At 41.9% G+C, this 20,980-nt stretch overlaps 1 protein-coding gene across 1 annotated transcript in view; it reads right to left on the bottom strand.

Annotated features, from left to right (window-relative positions):
- Positions 1-20,980, bottom strand: part of LOC124605794 (85/88 kDa calcium-independent phospholipase A2-like) — a 170,782-nt gene that overhangs the window by 92,532 nt on the left and 57,270 nt on the right. The gene's annotated exons all lie outside the window — the stretch shown is intronic.

A 20,980-nucleotide genomic window follows, 5' to 3' on the forward strand; every position in this document is an offset into this window, starting at 1 on the left:
CTTTTAGTATCTCCTGGGTTCTTCCATGTATACAACCTTCTTTCATGATTCTTAAACCAAGTGTTAACTATGATTATGTTGTGCTCTGTGCAAAATTCTACCAGGCGGCTTCCTCTTACATTTCTTAGCCCCAATCCATATCTACCTACTACGTTTCCTTCTCTCCCTTTTCCTACACTCGAATTCCAGTCACCCATGACTATTAAATTTTCATCTCCCTTCACTATCTGAATAATTTCTTTTATTTCATCATACATTTCTTCAATTTCTTCGTCATCTGCAGAGCTAGTTGGCATATAAACTTGTACTGCTGTAGTAGGTGTGGGCTTCGTATCTATCTTGGCCACAATAATGCGTTCACTATGCTGTTTGTAGTAGCTTACCCACATTCCTATTTTCTTATTCATTAATAAACCTACTCCTGCATTACCCCTATTTGATTTTGTGTTTATAACCCTGTAGTCACCTGACCAGAAGTCTTGTTCCTCCTGCCACTGAACTTCACTAATTCCCACTATATTTAACTTTAACCTATCCATTTCCCTTTTTAAATTTTCTAACCTACCTGCCCGATTAAGGGATCTGACATTCCACGCTACGATCCGTAGAACGCCAGTTTTCTTTCTCCTGATAACGATGTCCTCTTGAGTAGTCCCCGCCCGGAGATCCGATTGGGGGACTATTTTACTTCCGGAATATTTTACCCAAGAGGACACCATCATCATTTAATCATACAGTAAAGCTGCAAGCCCTCGGGAAAAATTACAGCCGTAGTTTCCCCTTGCTTTCAGCCGTTCGCAGAACCAGCACAACAAGGCCATTTTGGTTATTGTTACAAGGCCAGATCAGTCAATCATCCAGACTGTTGCCCTTGCAACTACTGAAAAGGCTGCTGCCCCTCTTCAGGAACCACACATTTGTCTGCCTCTCAACAGATACCCCTCCGTTGTGGTTGTACCTACGGTACGGCTATCTGTATTGCTGAGGCACGCAAGCCTACCCACCAACAGCAAGGTCCACGGTTCATGGGAGGGGGGAGTGTTAAGTAAAACGTATTAAATACACTCCACCTGCACAATCTCTGAGAATCAACTAGATGTGCTAAAAATAGATCTTCAGCACACATTAGGTGATGTTATTCGAACAAAACATTTCATGGCTCCTGATTTGAAAACTACTGGGGTTGTTATTAACGAACTCTCATGCAATAAAATTAGTACGTTAAGCAAGTTTAAGAACAAAATAATCTCCAAAAATGTCATCGCTACTACAGCTGACAAATCAAACAACATAGTTCTTTTGAACAAAGGTGATTACATTATCAAAGTGAAACAGTTCCTTGACAGTTACAACTTTCAACGTCTACAAAAAGTTATGTTAACAGCTTTCAAGGTACAAATAAAAAGCATCATCAAATCGTATAAAGCATTATATCTAAAAACAAAAGCCATATCTTTGTTAATATGAATTCTATGGCTAAGAGATCATACTGTTAACCTAAATTATATAAGTTTGGCAGTCCTGTGTGCCCAGTAGTGCCATCCTTTTCTGCTCCTTGTCACCTATTAGCGAAAGAGCTAGCTTATATCATCCAAAAAATCAATTTTAAACCTAAGTTCGGGATCAAATATTCTGTGACTTGTTCAACGAAATTAAAGATAGGAACATCCCAATCAGTTTATTTACAAATGTTCCTATTTTAATGTATAAATATATTAACAGCTCTTTTCTGCAAATCCAAAATAAAACCTATAGAGTTATATGACATAATTGCTGCTACTCATGTGTATAAAAGAGAATTACTTTTCAGTTTCAGACGAAGTACTGTAGTCAGTCTGACAGTCTAGCTATCGACTCACCTCCTAGTCCTATACAATCCAAAATTCTCTTACAGAAAGAACAACTGAATTGCAAAACTAAGTACTGATTCAGAAAGAAATCGAACAATGGAAAATCCAGGATGCAATGTATCAATATTATGAAAAGGAAAGTTGCCACTCATCATATAGCGGATAGACACAACAAAAAAGACTGTCACAAATAAAGCTTTCGGCCAGTACACACACACACACACACGCACGCGCCCGCGCGCTGAAACCACAATGCGAGCAGCAGTGCCAGTGGATGATGGGAATGGCAACTGGGCAGGGGTAAGGAGGAGTCTGGGGCGTAGAGGGGGAGGGATAGTATGGTAGGGCTGGCAAACAGTGAAAAGCTGCACATTAAAAGGAGGGCAGGGGAGTGGTGGGGAGAGGGGGGGGGGGGGGGAGAGTTGCGGAAAAAGAGAGAAGTAAAAAGACAGGGTGCAATGGTGGGATGACAACTGTTGTAGTGCTGGAATGGGAACAGGAAAGGGGCTGGATGGGTGAGGACAGTGACTAACGAATGTTGATGCCAGGAGGGTTACGGGAACGTAGGATGTATAGCAAGGAAAGTTGCCACCTGCGCAATTCAGAAAAGCTGGTGTTGGAAGGAAGGATCAGTATGGCACAGACTATGAAGCAGTCACTGAAATGAAGGACGTCATGTTTGGCAGCATGCTCAGCAACAGGGTGGTCCACTTGTGTCTTGGCCACAGTTTGTCAGTGGCCATTCAAGCAGACAGACAGCTTGTAAGTTGTCATGCCCACATAGGATGCAGCACAGTGGTTGCAGCTCTGCTTGTAGATCACATGATTGGTTTCACAGGTAGCCCTGCCTTTAATGGGATAGGTGATGTTTGTGACTGGACTGGGGTAGATGGTGGTGGGAGGATCTATGGAACAGGTCTTGAATCTAAGTCTATTACAGGGATATGCGCCACGAGGTAAGGTGTTGGGAGCAGGGGTTGTGTCAGGATGGATGAGTATATTGTGTAGGTTCAGTGGATGGCGGAGTGCCACTGTGGGAGGGGTGGGAAGGATAGTGAGCAGGATATTCCTCATTTCAGGGCACGATGAGAAGTAGTCGAAACCCTGGCAGAGAATGTAACTCAGTTGTCCAATCCTGGGCAGTACTGAGTTATGAGGGGAGTGGTCCTCTGCGGACAAGTGGTGGGACTTTGGGAGATGGTGGGATACTGGAAAGATAAGGCATGGGAGATTTGTTTTTGTACAAGGTTGGGAGGATAATTACGGTCTGTGAAGACTTCAGTGACACCCTCGGTATATTTTGAGAGGGACCGCTCGTCACTGCAGATCCAATGACCCCGGGTGGCTACGCTGGTTCTTTCAACTTATCCACACCCCGTCTCCTTCATTGCCTACAATTTTCCAATTTCTTCAGTTTCAATCTACAGTTTATAACCAATACATTGTGGTTAGAGTTCACATCTTCCCCTGGAAATGTCTTACAATTTAAAACCTTGTTCCTAAATCTTTGTGTAAACATTATATAGGGGGTACATAAAGTCTGGGAACACTTTCAATTATTTATTGTACAAGAACCAAACATTGTACAGATATCATACATACGTCATTTTGAAGAGAAACCCTGTAAGTTTTTTTTCATGTATACTGCCACAGCATAGTTTGGTAATTTGCCGATAGTCAGTGTTAGTCGCAAACATGGCGAGTTCAGGTGCAGAGTGAGCTTTCTGTGTGTTGGAGTTCGACAAAAACAAGTGTGCTACAGCTGTTTAACGGATATTTAGAACCAAGTATAGTAAGAAGTCACCAACAAGGAAGGCCGTTTACTACTGGCACAACAAATTTGTTACAATGGGTTGCTTGTGCCCTGCAAAGAGAATTGGACATCCCAATGTAAATGAAGTGAATGTGGAGCGCGTACGAGAGACATTCGTAAAGAGTCCAAAGAAATCGGTGCGTTGTGCATCCCGTGAACACAAAATGGCTCCAATGACAGTGTGTAAAATCCTGCGACAGGAGCTGTCTATGATGCCATTCAAATAGGTGCTAGTGCAGAAGCTCAATGATGATGACAAAGACAAGCGTTTTGAGTTTTGTTCGTAGTTGCAACTATTGAATTAGGATGGGGATGGTACTGTTGAGCGCTTAATCTTTAGCAGCGAAGCCACTTTTCACACTAATGGGAAAGTGAACAGGCAGAATTGTTGAATCTGGGGTACAAAGCATCCACACGAATGCATTTAATTTGAGCGTGATTCCCCACAGGTAAATGTTTTTGTGTGTCTTGTCATGTCGAAAACCATACGGGCCATTCTTCTTTGCCGAGAGCACTGTCACTAGATATTCCTACTTGGACACATTGGAGCAATGGCTGATGACTCAAATGCAATTGGACACTCTGTTTATCTTTCAGAAGGATGTGGCTCCACCCCATTTTCATCGTGACGTTCGTGGGTACCTGAACACAAAGCTGTCACATTGATGGATTGGCCGTGCTACAGAAGGGGACAGCTGTTTCATGAAATGGCCTCCCCAATCACCATATCTCACTCTATGTGACTTTTTCCTGTGGGGACGTATTCAAGATCTGGTGTATGTACCACCTCTATCACATGATGTAGCAGAGCTTCGGGAGAGAATTCAGGAAGCGACTGCCACAGTCGACAATGCCATGCTGGGACGGGTATGGCAAGTCTGCCAAGTCACTCATGGTTCGCATATCAAATATTTGTAAAAAAAAAAAAAAATGCAAATTTTCTCTTCAGAATGCAATATGTGTGACATCTGTACAATGTTTAGTTCTTGTGCAATAAATAATTCAAAGCATTCCTGGACTTTATGTACACCCTGTATTTTCAGAGCGGAAGGAGCTGCTGAGCCATAAACCTGACTACCATAATCTGGTGTGGACAAGACGAGAGCACGGTAAACATGGATAAGAGTAGCATGGTCTGCACCCCAAGATGTGTAGGCCAAGAGGTGGAGAGCATTAAGTTTCTGCATGCATGTAGTCTTTAGGGTGCGAATAAGGGGTAGCCATGTGAACTTTATCAAAAATAAGGCCCAAGAAATGGGGCTGTACTACAACATCAAGGAGATGGTCACCTAAATGAAGTTCTGGATTGGGGGGTATTGTGGCTCAACAATGATAATGAATAAGCCATGGTTTCGAGGGAGAAAACTGGAGGCCACGGGAGACGGCCCATGCAGAGGCCCATCAGATGGTGCCTTGGAGTTGGCGCTCAACAGATTCTACCACGTGGGAGCTGCATCAGATGCAAAAATTGTCAATATACAATGCCGGGGTAACTACAGACTCAACGGAAGTTCCAAGTCCATTGATGGCTATGAGGAAGAATGTGACACTTAACAAAGAATCCTTCGGGATACCGTTCTCTTGAATCGAGGGGTGTTGAGTGAAGAGCCAACTTGACCCCGGAAGAGCCGGTGGGATAAAAACTCATCAATAAAAATCTGAAGGGGGCTGCAAAAGCCCCAGTCATGGAGGGTAACTAAAATGTGATGGCACCAAGCTGTGTTGCATGCTTCATGTAGGTCAAAGAAGAACACAACTAGGTGCTGGCAGTTAGTAAAAGCCTGTCGGATTGCTGTTTCCAATATGAGTGAATGGTCTGTTGGAGGTCTTCCTTCCCGGAAGCCACACTGATACCGAGACAAAAGGCTCCGAGATTCGTGTACCCAACATAATCACAAGCTAACCATCCTCTCAAGCAGTTTTCAAAGTATATTCATCAGGCTAACTGGGCAGTAACTGTCGAGAGATGTTGGGTTTTCCCCTGACATAAGGATGACGATAACTATATTGTCTTGCCATTGCGAGGGGAAGGCACCAATGAGCCAAATGCGACTGAAGACCCTGAGTAGATTTTGCCTTTGGGTAATGTCCAAACATTGGATCATCAGGTTGCGGATGGAATATGGGCCTGGGGCCGTGTCATGGGAAGAATTCCCATTCAGTGAAAGGTTCATTATAGGGCTGGAACAACAGGGGGTCTGTTCAACTTGACGTTTCTGCCAGAGAAAAGCAAGATACGAAAAAGATGCCGATGCTGTAACAAAGTGTATCACAAGGTTTTCTGCATGATCCAATTGATAAGTACACGGAGCACCTTGGAGGATAAGATTCTGGACATGTGACTGTCACTGGCAGCCCAGAATGCTACAGAACTCAGACCAAACATATGATGAAGAGGCATACGTCCCGAAGGAGGAAACATAGCACTCCCAGCTTGTTGTTGTTGTGGTCTTCAGTCGTGAGACTGGTTTGATGCAGCTCTCCATGCTACTCTACCCTGTGCAAGCTGCTTCATCTACCAGTACCTACTGCAACCTACATCCTTCTGAATCTGCTAAGTGTATTCATTTCTTGGTCTCCCTCTATGATTTTTACCCTCTCCACTGCCCTTCAATACTAAGTTGGTGATCCCTTGATGCCTCAGAACATGTCCTACCAACCGATTCCTTCATCTAGTCAACTTGTGCCACAAACTCCTCTTCTCCCCAATTATATTCAATACCTCCGCGGTGGCCATGCGTTTCTAGGCGCTCCAGTCCGGAGCCGCGCTGCTGCTACTGTCGCAGATTCGAATCCTGCCTCGGGCATGGGTGTGTGTGATGTCCTTAGGTTAGTTAGGTTAAAGTAGTTCTAAGTTATAGGGGACTGATGACCACAGCAGTTGAGTCCCATAGTGCTCAGAGCCATTTGAACCATTTTGAACCGATACCTCCTCATTAGTTATGAGATCTACCCATCTAATTTTCAGTATTCTTCTGTAGCACCACATTTCAAAAGCTTCTGTTCTCTTCTTGTCCAAACTATTTATCGTCCTGTTTCACTTCCATACATGGCTACGCTCCATACAAATACTTTCAGAAACGACTTCCTGACATCTAAATCAATACTCGATGTTTACAAATTTCTCTTCTTCAGAAACGCTTTCCTTGCCATTGCCAGTCTACATTTGATGTCCTCTCTACTTTGACCATCATCAGTTATTGTGCTCCCCAAATAGGAAAACTCCTTTACTACTTTAAAGTGTCTCATTTCCTAATCTAATTCCCTCAGCATCACCCGACTTAATTCGACTACATTCCATTATCCGCGTTTTGCTTTTGTTGATGGTCATCTTATACCCTCCTTTCATGACACTGTCCATTCCGTTCAACTGCTCTTCCAAGTCCTTTGCTGTCCCTGACAGAATTACAATGTCATCGGCGAACCTCAAAGTTTTTATTTCTTCTCCATGGATTTTAATACCTACTCTGAATGTATCTTTTGTTTCCTTCACTGCTTGCTCAATATACAGATTGAGTAACATCGGGGATAGGCTACAACCCTGTCTTACTCCCTTCCCAACCACTGCTTCCCTTTCGTGCCCCTCGACTCTTATAACTGCCATCTGCTTTCTGTACAAATTGTAAACAGCCTTTCACTCCCTGTATTTTACCCCTGCCACCTTCAGAATTTGAAAGAGAGTATTCCAGTCAACATTGTCAAAAGCTTTCTCTAAGTCTGCAAATGCTAGAAATGTAGGTTTGCCTTTCCTTAATCTTTCTTCTAAGATAAGTCGTAGGGTCGGTATTGCCTCACGTGTTCCAACATTTCTACGGAATACAAACTGATCTTCCCCGAGGTCAGCTTCTACCAGTTTTTCCATTCGTCTGTAGAGAATACACGTTAGTATTTTGCATCTGTGACTTATTAAACTGATTGTTCGGTAATTTTCACATCTGTCAGCACCTGCTTTCTTTGGGATCGGAATTATTATATTCTTCTTGAAGTCCGAGGGTATTTCGCCTGTCTCATACATCTTGCTCACCAGATGGTGGAGTTTTGTGAGGACTGGTTCTCCTAAGGCTGTCAGTAGTTCTAATGGAATGTTGTCTACTCCCGGGGCCTTGTTTCGACTCAGGTCTTTCAGTGTTCTGTCAAACTCTTCACGCAGTATCGTATCTCCCATTTCATCTTCTTCTACATCCTCTTCCATTTCCATAATATTGTCCTCAAGTACATTGCCCTTGTAAAAGCCCTCTATATACTCCCTCCACCTTTCTGCTTTCCCTTATTTGCTTATAACTGGGTTTCCATCTGAGCTCTTGATTTTCCTACAAGTGGTTCTCTGTTCTCCAAAGGTCTCTTTAATTTTCCTGTAGGCAGTATCTATCTTACCCCTAGTGAGATAACACTCTACATCCTTACATTTGTCCTCTAGCCGTCCCTGCTTAACCATTTTACACTTCCTGTCGCTTTCATTTTTGAGACGTTTGTATTTCTTTTTGCCTGCTTCATTTACTGCATTTTTATATTTTCTCCTTTCATCAATTAAATTCAATATTTCTTCTGTTACCCAAGGATTTCTACTAGCCCTCATCTTTTTACCTACTTGATCCTCTGCTGCCTTCACTATTTTATCCCTCAAAGCTACCCATTCTTCTTCTACTGTATTTCTTTCCCCCATTCCTGTCAATTGTTCCCTTATGCTCTCCCAGAAAGCTCTGTCAAACTTCTGGTTCAGTCAGTTTATCCAGGTCCTATCTCCTTAAATTTCCACCTTTTTGCAGTTTCTTCAGTTTTAATCTACAGTGCATAACCAATAGATTGTGGTCAGAGTCCACATCTGCCACTGGAAATGTCTTACAATTTAAAACCTGGTTCCTAAATCTCTGTCTTACCATTATATAAGTTATCTGATAACTTTTAGTATCTCCAGGATTCTTAGATGTATACAACCTTCTTTCATGATTCTTGAACCAAGTGTTAGCTATGATTAAGTTATGCTCTGCGCAAAATTCTACCAGGCGGTTTCCTCTTTCATTTCTTCCCCCCAGTCCATATTCACCTACTACGTTTCCTTCTCTCCCTTTTCCTACAATCGAATTCCAGTCCCTCCATGATTAATAAATTTTCATCTCCCTTCACTTACATTTCATCAATTTCTTCGTCATCTGCAGAGCTACCTGGCAAATAAACTTGTACTACTGTAGCAGGCGTGGGCTTCGTGTCTATCTTGGCCACAATAATGTGTTCACTATGTTGTTTGTAATAGCTTACCTGCACATATATTTTTTTATTCATAATTAAACCTACTCCTGCACTACCCATATTTGATTTTGTATTTTTAACCCTGTATTCACCTGACCAGAAGTCTTGTTCCTCCTGCCACTGAACTTCACTAATTCCCACTATATTTAACTTTAACCTATCCATTTCCCTTTTTAAATTTTGTAACCTACCTGCCCAATTGAGGGATCTGACATTCCACACTCCGATCCGTAAAACGCCAGTTTTCTTTCTCCTGATAACGACATCCTCTTGAGTAGTCCCCACCCAGAGGTCCGAATTGGGGACTATTTTACCTCCGAAATATTTTACCCAAGATGACGCCATCATCATTTATACCATACAGTAAAGCTGCATGCCCTTGGGAAAAATTACGGCCATAGTTTTCCCTTGCTTTCAGCCGTTCTCAGTACCAGCACAGCAAGACCGTTTTGGTTAGTGTTACAAGGCCAGATCAGTCAATCATCCAGACTGTTGACCCTGCAACTACTGAAAAGGCTGCTGCCCCTCTTCAGGAACCACACGTTTGTCTGGCCTCTCAACAGATACCCCTCCGTTGTGGTTGCACCTACGGTACGGCTATATGTATCGCTGAGGCAAGCAAACCTCCCCACCAACGGCAAGGTCCATGGTTCACGGTGAGCTTACTCTACTTAATAAGGTAGCAAGCCTTAGCAGAGAAATGCTTAAAAGAGAAAAGGATTTCTCTGAAGGATGTTGTTTAAATTGTTGCAATGCCCTTCAGCGGTCCTAGATAGCGACTGCTATGTCCTTGGTCCACCATGGTAGTGGTCAATGACAAAGGGACCTATGGATAGGGGGACAGCAGTGCCAGCAGTATGAAGAAGAGCGCGGAGATGTCTTGCACAACAGCATCAATGCAATCCGAGAGAGAGGCATCAAATTGCACAGCAGATGTATATAAAGGCCAATTGGCTCTGCGGAACACCTAATGCGGGGACCCGTTGGCCAGGCAGTGGCAGGGGAATGAGAGAGTCACCAGAAAGTGCTCACTGTCACAAAGATCATCATGGGGTGACAAATGTAGGGAAGCTGCGAGAGCAGGGGAGGAGATTGTGAGATCATTACCAGAAAAGATGCCATGAACTGCACTGAAGTGGCTAGTGGAACCATTATTAAGGAGACACAAATCAAAGTCTGTAATAAGTTGGTCAATTAGAACGCCCCTACCCGTCGAAGTGGCACTACTCCACAGGGGATAGTGTGCACTGAAGTTCCTGAGTATGATGGCAGGAGCTGCTGTATTAAAGCAGGTAAGTCAACACAAAGAAGTGGCCTATGAAAGGGACGTAGTTATTACAAATGGTGATTGCTGGAGCTGTTCGCACTCTTACTGTTACTGCTTCCGGTTTGGTGTGAAGGAGGATGCAGTCACTAATGACAACAGTGTGAACAAAGTGCAGGCCCCTCCAGACCCTGTCCTGGGACCAACACAGTTCTGACAGAATGCCCGATAACTATGAAAATTTGGAGAGTGGCCATCATAGATTGCCTTTCCTGAAGAGCAAGACAAAATGCAGAATGAGAGGAAATGAGTTGTTGAATTCCCAGTGGGTGACGGTAACATCTGTTGCAATTCTCTAGAATCCAGGGTTCACATATAGAAGCTGAGGGAGGGTCATTTCACTGAGTCAGTGGTTGTCACCTATGAGGATGGAGTGACATCCATAAAAACTGGGTCTGATTCAAGATGAGGAGGAGGGGGTGAAGCCCCCCGGAAAGCCGGGGAAGCCTCGTCCTTTGACTTGCACTGCTGCTTCTTCTCCTTCAGTGGGAAGGAAGATGTGTTATCAGTAAGAGAATAGGTGGCAGCGATGTCAGGATCACACAGAGAGCAAGCAGCTTTGGAGCCCTTGGAGCATGGGTCCCTTGTCTGACTCGAGGTTGCCAGCTCCCTATCCTAAGAACACCAGGGAGGGGTGTTCTAAGAGGGAGCCCAATCACTAGAATGAGCCAGAGAAAAGGATGTCTTCCCTGGTCGAGGAGGAGGAGGACGAGGAGGAGGACAAGGAGTTCTTTGAGGGGAAGGGATGGGAGCTGCCAAGGGTGAAGAAAAACCCTTCCATTTGTTATGCAAGATGTATGACAGGTAAAATATCCTCAGACTTCATGAAGAATGTGGTAATTCCAATTTCAAAGAAAGAAGTTGTTGACAGGTATGAAAATTACCAAACTATCAGTTTAATTAGTCATGGTTGCAAAATATTAACACGATTTCTGTACAGACAAATTAAAAAACTGATAGAAGCAGACCTTGGGGGAGATCAGTTAGGATTACGGAGAAATGTCCGAACATGCAAGTCAGTATTGACCCTATGACTTATCTCAGAGATAGGCAAAGGAAAGGCACACCTACATTTATAGCATTTGTAGACTTAGAGAAAGTTTTTGACAATGTTGGCTGGAATATTCTCTTTGAAATTATGAAGGTAGCAAGGGTAAAATACAGGGAGTAAAAGGATATTACCAACCTGTACAGAAACCAGTTAGCAGTAATAAGAGTCGAGCGGCATGAAAGGGAAGCAGTGGCTGAGGAGGGAGGGGGAGAGAGTTCTAGCCTATCCCCAATGTTATTCAATCAGTACACAGAACAAGCAGTAAGGGAAACTGAAGAAAAATTTGGAGTAGGAATTACAGTTTACAGAAAAGAAATAATAACTCTGAGGTTTGCCAATGATACCGTAATTCTGTCAGAGACAGCAAAGTACTTGGAAGAGCATTTGAATGGAATGGACATTGTCTTGAAAGAAGGGGCTACGACGGACATCAACAAAAGCAACAGAAGGATAATGAAATGTAGTCGAACTGAATCTGATGATGCGGGAATCAGATTAGGAAACAAGATACTTACTATAGTACATGAGTCTTGCTATTTGGGCAGCAAAATAACTGATGATGGCCAAAGTAGTGAGGATATGAAATGTAGATGGGTAATGGCAAGGAAAGCATTTCCACAGAAGAGAACTCTGTTAACATTGAATATAGATTTAAGTGTTTTCTGCAGTTATTTGTCTGTGTGTAGCTATGTATGGAAGTGAAACATGGTCAATAAATAGTTTTAGATAAAAAGAGAACAGAAGCTTCATAATGTGGTGCTACAGAAAAATGCTGAAGATTAGATGGGTTGATCACATAACTAGTGAGGAAGTACTGAATAGAATTGGGGAGGCAAGTAATTTGTGGCACAACTTTACCAAAAGAGGGGATTAGCTGATAGGACACATTCTGAGACATTAAGGGGTCACTAATTTAGTTTCTTATAGATAGAAGAGTGAGTGTGTGTGTGTGTGTGTGTGTGTGTGTGTGTGTGTGTGTGTTTGGGGAGGGAGGGGGGGGGGGGGGGGGGGGAGTCATAGAGGGAGACCAAAAGGTGAATACAGTAAGCAGATGCAGAAAGATGTAGGTTGCAGTTGTTATTCGGAGTTGAAGAGGCTTGCACAAGGTAGAGTGGGATGGGGAGCTGCATCAAACCAGTCTTCAGACTGAAAATGACGATGACGACAACAACAAAAAACCACCATTAGTCAATTAAACACATTATTACAACATTTAAACTTGAAAATCCCCTTTACATTGGAACTGGGAGGCTCTTCTACACATTTCCTGTGCCTTACTATAGATATTTACTCACAAGCACACTTATTTAGCATTTACAAAAAAACATAGGTACAGATATGGCAATCCCTGTACAATTCTGGGATCTATACAGCCATAAACATGTAGCTTTCCTTTTAATGTTTCATTGTCCCTTATCTGTTCCACTACCTGAATCAGCCTTCCAAACAGAACAACAGAACGTCAAACTGATCGCTTCTTTTAATGGTTAGAGCTCTGCTCTGATTGATGATAAACGGTGGTGCAAAGAGAACAAATCGATTTGACTTGAGTAGTATCAATGGTGGGACTGGAATGGCGGTGGGGGGGGGGGGGGGGGGTTGACCTGATGTTTTGTAAGTTAGAGCATACAGTTTCAGTAGCAGCTGTGTCTCATAGCGTTTTTACTGACGAACATTTCTTCAAAATTAATGACTCTGTGATCACAATTCAACGGCTTTTCCATACACACTTCAATGTTCTGCAAAATAGCTTGGATACATGATCACAATACAAAATTGCATTGCATTGCCTCTTTTTGCACAACTGGATCGATCATGAAGCAGACATCATCAACTTGTCCTCGCATTGTGCAAATGCTGGAAAATGTTGCTAGAGTAAGAGCATCTGTTCTTCAAAGTCCTTGTCACTCTATTATGCAATATACTCCAACTCCGGGCTTTTGTCACTTGTTGCAGCGCACCCTGAAGGATGAGCTACATTATCATCCTTACAAAATTATGGTCATGTAGAAGATTCATGACTGCGAGTATGATGAACAGAGACAGTTTTATCAGAGAATGCTTTGAGTTCTTGCTGCTGCTGATGGTGTGTTGTTGATGAGCGATGATGGACATTATGTTGCAACACCACACAATTTTGTGCAGCCACAACTGGACATTATAGGGATGAACATGGCAGACTTGTTGTTCCAACAAGAGGGAACCACAGCCCATTCCACAGCAGTTGTTTCCCCAATGCGTGATCTCACATTTGGCGATGTCCACTGGCCAGCATGCTAGCCAGATTTGTCAGTTTATGACACCTTCTTATGGGGTTACCTAAAAAGTAAAGTGTACTGCAAAAAAACCTTGTACAATCAATGACCTGAAAGTTTCAATATGTCAAGAAATTGCTGCTGTTCCACATGATATGTTGACGAAAGTGATGGCGAACTTCAAAGAAAGACTTTAAATGTGTATTCATGAAGAAGGATGCTATCTGCCTGATTTTATCTTTAAAATGTGAAACACATGAAAGTTCATAAATTGGACACATTACCAATTGTAGTGATGTGAGTGCATTTTGTAAGTGATCAAAGAGAGCCAATTATACTATTATACTAATTTGAAATCCAGATATTCATTTTGTGCCAGCCAGTATGTTACGAAAGAAGAAACTGTATAAAATTACACTACTTCTGTATGTTGGTCAACAGGAATCCGTCAGTAGTTAGAAAGCCTGGTGCAGAATCCCATATATTGGTAACATACAGATACCTTGCAAAAATTTAAAGTCTCACAACTACAAACCTGCATTTTATAATATGAACAGCATATCCCCTTTGTTAAACCAAGTTTGCATTTCAAATACTTGTTTGAAACTGTAAATTCATCTTATTTCTCATGAATTGTTAAAAGCAAACAATGGAAAATCCAGGATGGAATGTATGATTTCAGTTGCCTCAGACTGCAGTTGTGTGTCTGAGTTGCATTTGCGTGCATATATATGTGTGTGTGTGTGTGTGTGTGTGTGTGTGTGTGTGTGTGTGTGTGTGTGTTGTGGACGAAGGCCTTAACGGCCGAAAGCTATAATTGTGAGAGTCTTTCTGTTGTGCCTATCTGCGACACAGCATCTCTGTTAACAGTTAGATATCTACCTGGATAATTACTCATTCAGGCTGAACAAATAATAATTTCTGAAATGTCATTACTGAATTTTATTCTGGTCATTTGCAGCTTTAGTAAAGATGGAGGGGGACGGGAGATTGACATACCATGTTCTAGTTCTCCTGCAAGATTTGAAACAATAGCTAAAGTAGCCTGTGTATCAGGAAATGGGTGCAATACCAAACAGCTAATGGTAGCCTACTACTGGTGTAATCACTTCCTTGTTGGTCTAGTGGTGGCTACAGCAGATGGCGTAACATGAAAGATAAGAGCAGTGACACCTTACATATACTGGAGCCTTCCTGGAGTGTAGAAATTTATCAGATCAAATGTTTCATTGAGACCATACGAGGCAATCAAGTGAATTTATATGGGTAATTCAGTGTCACATCTAGAATAAGTGACTGTTTGCAGAACATCCAATCATTCCTCATCATTCTGCATAGTCTCAAAAGCACTAGCAGCTGTAAGAATGAATTTTCTTCACACATCTGTTCTTTCGCTGGACCATACCAATGAACTGCTAAGCACAGCACGTGCTGTCCAGCTTTCAATTATGAAGTGTGGCAGTACACCAAAGGTGTGCCAAAATACTAATAACATTACCCAACTAATTTTCATTCTCAACTGTGTAAGTAGTAGCTGTTGTTGTTGTTGTTGTTGTTGTTGGTGGTGGTGGTCTTAAGTCCAGAGACTGGTTTGATGCAGCTCTTCAGGCTACTCTATCCTGTGCAAGCTTCACCATCTCTGAGTACCTACTGCAACCTACATCCTTCTGAATCTGTTTAGTGTATTCGTGTCTTCATCTCCCTCTACGATTTTTACCCTTCCTGATTCCCTCCAATACTAAATTGAAGATCCCTTGATGCCTCAGAATGTGTACTACCAACCGATCCCTTCTTCTAGTCAAAGTGTCTAATCTAGTGTAAGTAGTGTTATAAGTTAAAGTTTAGTTAAGAATAATGATCAGATGCACTTTTTGAACAGAAGCATTACCAAGCTGAGCTTGGAGTGAGGTTTCTACAATTGTTGGTACAATCTGCCTTCAGTTTAGTTTTTTAAGTTCATAGCAATGATGCCTTTTAGCTTACCAGAAAAGATTGTTATGTCATCTGTGGCTGAATACAACTCAGAGGGAAATGCTAATTTTTATTTTTCCATTTGTTTATGATACTCTGAATGAATTGCAAACTGCTGTGTTTCTTGCAAGTCTCATACATTTCACAAAGTGTCATGGCAGTGAACAGCTGGAAATGAATACAGACAAATGCAAAGCTCATGGCATGTGTAGAAAGCAGCTGCTTGTAGCACTGACATTTGGTTAACAGTACACCATTTTGAAAGAAGGAAAAAAAATCACCTGGAAATGAGCTGCAAAATCCAAGGTCACAAAGTAGTAGCATTCTTACTGCACTGTCCTCAGTAATAAATGTAATTTTTGCAATATCTGCACCAGATCACACACACTAAGTTGAGGCTTGTATCTAGTGTCTCTGTTAATCAAATTATCATTTATTCAGGTGTGAACAGTCACTTCCACAATGAAATCCCAGAAACAGAGAGCAGAATAAAAAATATTTGTCTTTATAGCACTTTTCTGCTTCCTATCTACTGCCACTGTTTGGCAATCACTGATTTTCCTTATGTTCTAACTGTGTATGATGTTTTGGTTAATCCCACTATCACTGATAACACAGCAAGTTTCACCAATATATAATTTTCTGCACTGGCATAGAATGTCAAAAAACTTTTCTGTCTGATACCCAGAGTGCGCTTAATAGAATTCAGGAGAGCATGCACACTTGTTGCCACAAAAAATGCATATTTATTCTTTTGAATTTTAAATATACTACCATCTCTTGGATGAAATTTGGCTATGCATAGCAAGATAACGGTTATAGCAAGGTCAAACACAATTTATGGAACACAGTTCTTTATAAAGCAACATGTAAGGTACAGGTTGTGCATAGTATAGAACACATTGACTGAACAACAGTAATAGATCATAAGGAACAGGATGAGCACTCATTTTTGATTGCTTAAATAATGCTGTTTCTTTGCCAGCTCACCAAAGTGCGCCTAGGGGCTGACTCAGGTGGCCCCTATACGCAGGCTTGTGAACTGTATGGACGCACACACACTGAAATTGTGTGCATCACGAGCGTAGATACAGACATCAACAACCAATCTTTTTGGACCGTTTCTCCTCTGGCTGCTTTCTGTTATACAGGCTCAGGTTGAAATACATGCTCTACCTGTTGTTCAGAGTACTAATTTTAGCAAAAACTTTGTACTGGTGACTAAGCTTTTCTTATAATTGTTCCAAACATGGAATTACTACAGCTCCATTTACAGATGTTCTCAGTAATTCACTGCAGTCAGACAAATGAAGAAAGTTTTTTTCCCTGAAGGTATAGACTGATTTACAATATTTATTCTATACCAGAAACCAAGGAGTCACCATATTTTCTATGTACAGAGTGTCTCATGAAAAATGCCCGGGAGGGGCCCACAGGTCTTGCAGCACGGCCACAGGCCACTGCCACAGCCACAGCATCCACAGGCAGTCACCACCATGTCTCACTCTTGGACATTAATCTGCCAGTAGTTGGCTGCGCGCATGGTTCCCCTGAGTTACACATAAACAGTTCTGTCATCTGATTAACTTAAGCTTACCTTTATTTACAGTAGATGCTCAAAATGATGTCCCTCTGTGATAAGAGCAGCCTGGGAATGGGAATACCAAAGACCCATGTGGGGGACAAAAAGGACAACAGGGCTCAAGTGAACTGCCTAGCCTTTGCAGATGACACAGCAATAGTAAGTGAGATGGAAGAAGACGCAAAGACACAACTCGACAACTTAAGTAAGGTAGCCAGAAAGATGGGACTGAGGATCGCCTTTAGCAAGACAAAGACATTAAATACCACTGCAGACTGGGAAACACCGGACGGCACTGTGCAAATGGTGGACAAATTTAAATACCTGGGAGAATTTATAACAGGAAGGAACAGGAGCAAGGAGGGAATAACTGAGAGGATAAAGAAGATGAGGTCAGCCTTCTGCATGACGAGAGAGATATAGAATATAAAGAATATATCCACAGAGGCAAAGATAAGCCACTACAAGGCAACAGTGAGTAATGCAGTATTATATGGTGCTCAGATGATGACATTAAGAAGAAATGGGGCAGAATAACTAGAGAAAGAAGACAGAAAAATACTAGGTCCCAAAAGAGGTGGATGCAAAGACATAGGGAAGAATTGTACCGGAACATGAGAACAATATCCGGGGAAATCAGACTCAATAGGGCAAGGTTTGCTGGACATTTAGTTAGGATAAGTATGGACAGAATGGCGAAGAGAGTGTGGGAAACAACAGGGATGACAAGGGGAAAGACAGGAACCAAGTGGGTTGTTGAACTTCGGAAGGACTGGTTGGAATTGGGGATCAAGGTCGAAGGAAAGGAAAATTGGAGGAACAAATATACACCGACCAATACGCCAAAGATCGATGACAGAGAAAAATACAGGAAAAGATTAGAGTGCCGACAGGAGAAACGGCAACTGAAGATCTCAGAAGAGGAGCGGAAGAGAAGAAGAGAAACAATGAAGAGGTTCTGGGAGAAGAAGAGGAAAATGCAGTCCATGAAGGGGCTACCCGTGGTCCTACAGAGGCCATAACGCAAGAAGAAGAAGAAGAAGAAGAAGAAAGAGAAGAAGAAGATAAGAGCAGCCTGACATCACCTTAGCAAACACTCGACAAATTTCGGCTGTCAAAATCTGGGAAATGACTAGCTGAATCCTGTCTTCCAACACTTCAAGGGTGCGAGGATTGGTTGCATGCACCTTGACTTTTAACATTTGCCAACAGTAAAAATCACACAGATTTAGATCTGAAGAATGAGGAGGCCTGTCAACCATCCTCTCATCAAAAACACTTCATATTGCTGTCACAGAAGCATTGGCAATGTGTGGTCTTGCATTGTCCTACACGAAATAACTGTGTATCTTCTTGTTAGGTGTTAGTTCTCAAGGAGGGGAGGCAGGGAGAAGGGGGATGCAGTATATTGTTCACACACCAGTCAGAACATATTGCTTCATGGAAAAAGATTGGTCCAATAATTCGTCTTGCACTAGTGGCGCACCACACTCCTGTTTTAACATCATGCACAGGTTGTTGAAGTAATTCATGAGGCTTTCTGGAGTTAAACGTCAATTGTTCTGAGAATTTATGAACCCTGACAAATGCAGCCACGCTTCATTAGAAAAAAAGCGTCTCAGGATCAACTTCCCAATGTGCATAGACAGCCGGCTGCAATAACAACATCAAGCAACAGTATCTGAAGTCCTCAGCTAATAAAATACTATTATTTTGTATGGGTTCAATTTCAGTTTGTGCACAGATTTGTGAGCAGATGCTTTTGACACACCAGTCTGAAGTGTCAAATGGTGCAGAGATTTTCTCAATCTCGCCTAATTTGCTTTTGGTTCAAACGCTAAGTTCTCTATGCCTTTTTTTGTGTAACATAGATCCAGTCTCTCAAAATTTCTTCACTAATCTGTGTACCATCAAATCAATGGGAACATTCACACTGGGAAATTTTCGTATGAATTCAACCGAACACAAGAAACACTTGTTGATCCTTTGTGTATACTATACTGAATGGAAACTGAAACACCCGAACACTCAGTCGCGCTGTATAGAAGACATGCGCACGGTGTTTCTGTCTGAGGACTGAGCCCAGCAACATAAGGGCAGGGATTGCTCCAGACTCGACACATTTGCAATGACATGTAGCAATAACATTTGGAGCAATTAAACTTGACAAAAAAATTCAAAAGAAAACACCGGTACACTCAGTGACATAGTGTAGGGGCAAACACAAAGTGGTGGTATCCGAGAACTATGCATAGTGACAACATGCAGATGGAGCAGCAACAGCCGGCAAATGCGCCGCGCGACCTATGGACCCCTCCCAGGCATCTTTTGTGAGACAGCCTGTACTTGTACATTAACAGCTTGATGTGATCAAGATAATAAAGGTATCATCTGCATTTTACCAGCAATTCCCCTTTCAGAGGAACCATCATCAGATTGTTCAAAGTATTAGTTATTAAACAACATACACATAAAGCCACGCATGTCTTAGAAACAGAAAGCAGGGTCTTGGACAGTGCAAGAAATCCTATATTTATTAAATGTTTCAGTCTATTAAATAATGTAAACACTAACATCATACACATGTAGAGCAACTAGAAAAATCAGACGTGCACGTGTACGGGAAACAGGATATCAATATATTCACAAATGTGTCCTCTTTTTGAGGCACTGTTATCAAAAAGGCTTTCCACATTCTCACAACAGATAATTTAATTAAGAGTGTCATTAGACATAAGGTAAACAAGACAGAGGATCCAGTGTTGGTTGTACCAAAATCCTGTTGATTATACAGGATGGCACAAAAAGAGAAGTAAAAAGTTGATTATATTGTGCTACTGATATTGGCAGATAATCCAAAAATCTATTTTCATGGTTTTTAACACAGTGTGCTGTAATCCATGTGCCCATATAAAGGTTATTTCGTGGTGTACAGTTTTCTTATTTGAGGATGATAATTAATGCCCTCACTGAATCTTTCACAAATAGTTAAAATCAATGCACAAATATCAGAGGAGTGTACAAGGTCCAAATAATGTGAGGTTTGATCCACACTAAGTAATCTGACACTTGACAACTTCAAAAACATTTGCTATAATAGGAAGCCTTAAAACACCTCAGATAAAAATTATGTCTACACCATGTTCTGTTACTGAATTTGACCACCCACTGTAAAGGTTTAAGTTAAGATGGATAATCTTATATCACAAATTCCATGAAAAGACTTCCATTCAGCAGCTACTACATAAAATGATTCTTCTCCTCCTCCATCCTTTCATGGTAACCTTACTCTCAGTTGGGCACAAAATATTATTAACTAGTGGTCTGCTCTGGCTTCACATAGGTACCACCAAACATTTATTGCTGAACAAGTTTTCTGGTGCAGGGGTAACAAATTATATGCACAAACAGTCCTCCAGAAGTCAAATTGTCCTCATACATCAGTCTATCTTAGAGAGAACCACATCAAAATCCATGCAGTAGCTCCTGAGGTTATCCTTCACACACAGGCATAAAAATGTGATAGGGGAATTTAATTCATCATAGTTCTGCCATCTAATACTGATACGGAGCACCCTCTGCCACACAACATCAGTACCAAGAACCCTCTGCCACACATCAGTACTGAGAACCCTTTGCCACGCAACATCAGTACAGAGCATATGAAGCACCCTTTGCCATATGTCATCAGTCTGGAGCACTCTTTGCCATGCAACATCAGTACAGAGTACCCTTTACCACATAACATCAGTAAGATTCACCCAGCACCCTGTAACAATGGAAGAAACATCCTCCGCTACACAACACTGCTATGATGTACCCTCTGCCATACAAAATTGGTAGAAGCACCATTTGCCATGCAACATTGGTAAAGCATCCTTTGCCAT

This window comes from Schistocerca americana, chromosome 3 (assembly GCF_021461395.2).
Source record: "Schistocerca americana isolate TAMUIC-IGC-003095 chromosome 3, iqSchAmer2.1, whole genome shotgun sequence".
Classification (NCBI taxonomy): domain Eukaryota; kingdom Metazoa; phylum Arthropoda; class Insecta; order Orthoptera; family Acrididae; genus Schistocerca; species Schistocerca americana.